Consider the following 6,438-nt stretch of genomic DNA (forward strand, 5'->3'; position numbering starts at 1 on the left):
TTCAATTAATCAATAACCAACAAACAAAATTAACTATTAAGAGCAGAATATTCATAGAACAAGAGAAAAAGCAAATTGTCATTGATTAGGATATGTTTTCACAAACAGACCACAAAGAGAAAGACAAACTTCCAAACATGAGCAACAAAAAACAGAAAAAGTCCGAATCTGGGTCACTGGGGTTCTAGATAGGTTCAAAAACAAGAACTGGAGGACCTAAGGCTTGGAGGAATTAGAGGGCTGGGTTGGAGAAGGTTGAGCATATTCTGAAGCATTCCTTCACTTTTCTCCTTTTCTTTTGCTAGCTCAGCTCGAAGCCCATCTCTTTCAGCTTCAAAATCAACAACACGAGCCTGAAGCCTAGCAATTTCAGCATCCTTAGTTCCACACTCTAGAACCAAAGCCCTAACTTTGCTATTCACTGGTATCTTCAGAGATGAACAAGGTTCAACTGGGGTGGCATTGACAGGATAGTCACAAGCCAATAAGGTCCTAACACCAAAATGCTCCTTGCTTGATGCCATCTCCCATTTCTTTAAAGGCACCCTTAGCCTGTCCAGCACAGTTGTAAGTATGAACCCATATGGAGTTGCATGTGCCTTGGATCCATTAATGACCCTGTCCAGTAGTTTGACAATAAAAGCAGGCCAATTTATCTGCTTTCCACTCTCAAGGCATTCCATAAGCACCAGGTCCATATAGTTGGCAGTATGCCTCCTCTCCTGTTTGGGCAGCAAGCACTTGTTCACAAATTCAAATAAGACCTTGTGCACTGGTCTCATCTCACTCTTCTGAACAAATATGGCTTCAGGTACATCTTCAGCATTTGCAGCATCACAAAAAATTTTGGTGATATGAAGAGCAGTAGGGAGAGAATCCAGACAAGGCCACCTCTGCCTAGTATAATCATCATACTCTTCACTAGGTATGTCCAGAATCTCACCCAACTTGGTTGCATCAAACTCTACTTTTACACCCTTCACCATGCTGGAGACTACCCCATTTTTCACAGTGGCATTGGCCATAAACTCTATCAATTCATTTCTAGCCAGTCTGCCATCCATTTCAAGGACCATGTCCTTCCACCCTTGTGTAGCTAGAGTATCCACCAATCTTCTCATTCCTGGCTCCTCCAGGTCTTTCAACAACCTGCCTTTCAAAATTTTTCTCCTGCCAAAAATGGCAAATCTATCTTGTTCTTTCTCAGACTCCTCCTCTTCTTCTTCTCCACTCCATTCTTCTTCTTCTTCAGTAATTTTTACCTTTTTCCCTTTCACTGCAGATCTGGTTCTTTTGGCTATGGAGGGTTCAGTAGATACAGGTTCAGAGGAAGACTTCTTGGAAGAAGTCTTGGATCTTTTTGGTTTGGGAGTAGGAACCTTCTCAGTTGTTCCTCTTTCTTGATGGACCAGGTCCATCTCCTCTTCTTCTTCTTTTGCAATCTCAACACTCTTCATAACCTTAGCCTTTCCTTTTTCCCTCTTTTTCTTCCTGCTCTCTTCCAGATCTTTCTGCAATTCTGCTTCACTTTGCTTCACCCTGCTCCTGGTAGCTCTTCCCTTAAGTACTGAAGGTACACTAGATTTTGGAGATGATATTTTGCTTTTTTTGGGTGGCTTGGAAGCAGTTGGAGCCTTTTGTGAGGCAGCCTTGCGCTTCTTTGGATCATAACTGGCCCCAACTTTCTTCAGCATATCTGCCAAAGTTTCTTCCATAGATGCACCAGTTTCATCTTGAAGCTTGCTTAAATTTACTAGCCCTTCAGCCGCCTCCCCAGAACTATTTCCCCCTGAGTTGTCGCCACTCTCCTCCACACCCCCACAAATAGCAAGAACTTTTTCTTTCTTTTTACTACCCTTCCTACTTGACTCAGCCCCCTTTACATCTTTCACTGAACCAACCAAAACAAACCTATTATCTACCTTTTCAACTACATCAGAAAATACCAAACAAGTATGTACCTCACCAAGGGTTTCTTGATTCTTGTCAGTGTCAGAAGAACCATGTTCGTCACCTTCACTGGCAAAGATAAAAGCTTTAGACTCAGAGCTGGAGTCAGATTCTTCAGCAGAACTTTCCTTCTTCTGGCTAGCCCTCAATTTCTCATTTAGAGCTTTTCTCAGAGAACCAGAAGCTACAAATTTTCTAGCTAGCATTTTCTGCCTACGAAACCTAGGTTTTGGGTTTTCAATAGCAGGAGTAGATGAGGATGTATTCGGTGGAGATACAGGTGGGGGAGTGCCAGGATTATCTTGGGGGTTAGACATGGTGAATTATTTCTTGAAGANTAGACATTCTCTATGGAATGAGAATCTATTTTGCCTACCTTTCCAACCCCAATGATCTCACATTTCTTTCCATTACCAAAGGAGACATTACCTCCTTTTAAGTCCTCAAGTGAAAGGAACTGGTCCTTGTCCCCAGTCATATGTTTTGAGCAGCCACTATCCATATACCATATTTGGCTCCTCCCTTTCACTTGGACCTGCAAAAGGAAATCAGGGGTTAGTCTTAGGAACCAAAACTAGTTTGGGTCCCTTTCTATAAGCAAAAGGGTGAATCAAATTCCTTCTTGCCCATCCAGGCAGCTTATTTTTTTCTTGAACAAAAGCTTTGTTCTTTTGACTGGCTTTTTCTTTTACATTACATTCATATTTGTAATGGCCAGTCTTACCACAGTGTGTGCAGATTTTATTTTCAGGAAGTGTGAGGTACTTGCTTTTAGGATCCCATTTTTGAGCTTGAGTCCCATAGCCAAGTCCTCTTTTGTTGCTACTGTGATGCTCTTGCTGCCAGGAGAGTGCATCAGAAGCCTTGTTCCACTTGCAAGTTCTGTCTAGTTCATGTTTCACCTTTCCTAGATCTTCTTTTAAGACTTTGATGAATTCATCTTTCTTATACAATTCATCTTTCATTTTCCCCAAATTTTCTTCTAAAGTGAGATATGTGTGATCAGCTTTCTTCTTTCCTGTTCCTAATTTCAGTTTTAAGCTTTCATACCTAAGTTCTAGGACAATGTTGTCAAGTTCAAGAACCTGGTTCTTCAACTTAGCATTTTTGTTATCACTCTCATTTGCCCTAGACTCTATACTTTTGCATTTTGCTTTTAGGATCACACATTCCCTAGACAGAACTTCCTTCTCATTGTTAATTATTTCAGACTCATCAATGAAGTCTAGTAATAGCTCAACCAACCTTTCTTTATACAAGAATTTAATCTTGTCTTTGAGATGAAGAATACTTACCTCTTGTTCATCATCTGATTCTCCGATGGTCATCAGTGCTTGCTCTTCTTCAGCTTCATCTTCTGAGTCTTCATCTGAGGTTTCTCCCCAAGCAGCAACCATAGCCTTGGTTGAACCTTTGTTTCTTTTTGGTTGAACTCGTTCCTTCGTTCAGCTCTTTCTTTCTTCCACTCAATTTCCCATTGAGGGCAGTTTTTGATCATGTGATCAGTCTTACCACACTTGTAGCAACCCTCATTGGTCTGTTTCTCAGGAGCTCTTGTCTTGTTGAAGGTTGTACCTCTTGAAGAATCATCAGGTACTTTTTGAAATCTCTAGTGATCATAGCCATCTCATCATCTTCCAGATCTGAACCTTCAGCAATTCTGAGAGCTAAGCTTCTCTCCTTCTTGGGTGTATCCATCTTCATGGTTTGCCTTATTATTTCATAAGCAGTCAGATTTCCAATCAGTTCATCCAGTCTGAGAGTAGCAATATTCTTGGATTCCTGAATAGCAGTGATTTTGCTTTCCCATGTGACTGGCAGAACCCTTGTCAGAATTTTCTCAACCTTGTCTTCTTCAAGAATAACCCTTCCAAGAGACTTAAGTTCATTTGTCAGTGTAGTGAACCTAGTATACATCTCTTGGATAGTTTCTCTTTCCTTCATAGTAAAATTCTCATATTGAGAATACAGTAGTGTTCCTCTTGATCTTTTCACTTGAGGTGTTCCTTCATAGGCCACTTGCAAAGTGTCCCATATCTCCTTAGCAGTAGTACAGCTTTGGATCCTACTGTACTCATCTGGACCTTGTCCACACACAAGCCATTTCTTGGCCTTAGCATTTTTCTCCCACTTCCTCAGGTCTTCAGCAGTGCAGTCAGCCCTTGTCTTTGGCACATCAACTCCTTCAGCATTCTTTTTTGTGGTTGCTAGGGGACCATCAGTGACTATGTCCTAGAGTTCATAGTCTCCCCCTATGATGTGATCTCTCATCCTGTTCTTCCACCAAGAATAGTACTGACTATTGAAAAGTGGAGGCCTAGCAGTGGATTGCCCTTCCCAGTTCCCAGGTGGTGCACTCATGTTGATCTTCTCCTAAGGTGTTAGCCTCTTCAAGGATAACCTGCTCTGATACCAATTGATGTTCTAAACGTCAATACCACACAAGAGGGAGGGTGATTTGTGTGGTACCCAATTTTTGCTCTAGAAGAACCTGGTTATCTAGGTGTACTTACTACTACTGTTTGCGGAATTAAGAGTGCATAAAATAAAGAGCACAGAGATTTTTACGTGGAAAACACCTGGCTCAAAAGGTGAAAAAACCACGACCTACTACTCAGTAGGATTTTTCAAAACTTCCACTAAAATCACTGAGCCAAAACAACTTTTACAAAACTCTTGTAAACCTAAGGATTAAACTCTAATCCCAGTGTGGCACATAGCCTCAACTGTTGCGACACCTTCAAGTTAGCCTATAACTTGAATACTCAAAGTACCTATTACGATTGCTTCTACAAAAGCTGGAAAGGTACAACTTTAAACCACATACTACAATTGAACTAGAATAAGAATAAACACAATGGAATTGGTTCTTCTATCTTGTCCAAGTAGCTTCAGGAATACACACTTGAATCTCACATAAATTGCTTGCAAAATTGCCTCGCTCTTTTGCTTTCAATTTAGTTTAACTTCTGCGTTTGTGTAATACTTGTAAAAGAGAACAATCACTGTTATTTAAAGAGTTAGTAATCAGAGTTTGAATGAGACACAATTGTTGATCTTCCATCAAAGTTGAGTCCTTGAACAATACAAACTCCAACCCTATCCTTGATCCGGATTGTGTTCTCTTCACATAAGGAGACTTCCTCTCCTTATCCAATATGCAACCTTTTCGATCAGTTCAGGAGATATTGCTGCTTTATCCTTGAGACTTATCTCCTTCACGTGCATCTCACATGTATAGGTTGATAAACACTGTGTCTCACAGGGATAGATCCATGAGAAATCTCATTAGATTTTATTAGATATGGTATAGATATAGGCTGGGTACCTGGAGCCAAATCAATACAGAAATCAATGTCACGATCCGGTGGCATGCCTAGAAGGTCAAAAGGAAACACATCGGCTAACTCCCGGACTACTGGCACTGAAAATAATCGTCGGAGACTCTGCGGTGGTGTCCCAAACATAGGCTAGATATGCCAAACACCCTTTCTTGACCAGATGTCGAGCCTTCAAAAAAGAGATAACCCGAGTAGTTGAACTAACGGAGGAACCCTTCCACTCCAATCTCGACAACTCTAGCATCTCAAAAGTAACAGTCTTGGCATGACAATCAAGAATGGAGTGATACAGAGATAACCAATCCATGCCCAAGATGACCTCAAAGTTGATCATGTCAAGTAATAGAAGGTCCGCTCTAGTCTCGTAAGCACATAATATAACCACACAGGATCAATAGATCCTATCCACAACCACAGAATCGCCCACAGGAGGGGACACATAAACAGGAGTACCCAAAGATTCATGAGGGATATCTGGGAAATGATCAAACAGAGATGACACATATGAATATGTAGACCTTGGATCAAATAATACCGAAGCATCCCTATCGCATACAGAAATAATATATTTGATCACGGTATCTGAGGCCACTACATCTGGTCTGGCCGGAAAAGCATAGAATCTAGCTAGAGCGCCGGTTGGCTGGCCTTCGCCTGGCTGAACAGTAGCTGGATGAACTCCCCTTGACTGGCCTCCACCTCTAGGACGGCCCCTACCAACTTGTCCCCCACCTCTGGGCGGCCGGACGGCTGGTGCTGTAATCATAGGTTGATGACCCTGATGTACTGCCTTGCCCTGAAGTCTGGGCAAAACCTCTTCATGTGACCCAGATCCTCACACTCGTAACAACCCCGCGGTGCCATAGACTGCTGTCCTGAAGTCTGGGCAAAACCTCTTCATGTGACCCAGATCCTCACACTCGTAACAACCCCGCGGTGCCATAGACTATTGTCCTGAAGCCTGGCCTGATGGCTCGAATATCCACTGGAAGAACCCTGATGACCAGAATGCCCGCTGAAGGAACCCTGAATAGCTGGTGGGCGGTAAGAACTCTCCGGCATTGCACTAAAATAAGGCCTCACTGGAGCACCTCGAGGAGGTGGTGGTGGTGCTGAATATGGGGGCCTGCTGGGCTGACCCCTCCCA

This window comes from Nicotiana attenuata, unplaced genomic scaffold (genome assembly GCF_001879085.1).
Source record: "Nicotiana attenuata strain UT unplaced genomic scaffold, NIATTr2, whole genome shotgun sequence".
In the NCBI taxonomy this organism is placed as follows: Eukaryota; Viridiplantae; Streptophyta; class Magnoliopsida; order Solanales; family Solanaceae; genus Nicotiana; species Nicotiana attenuata.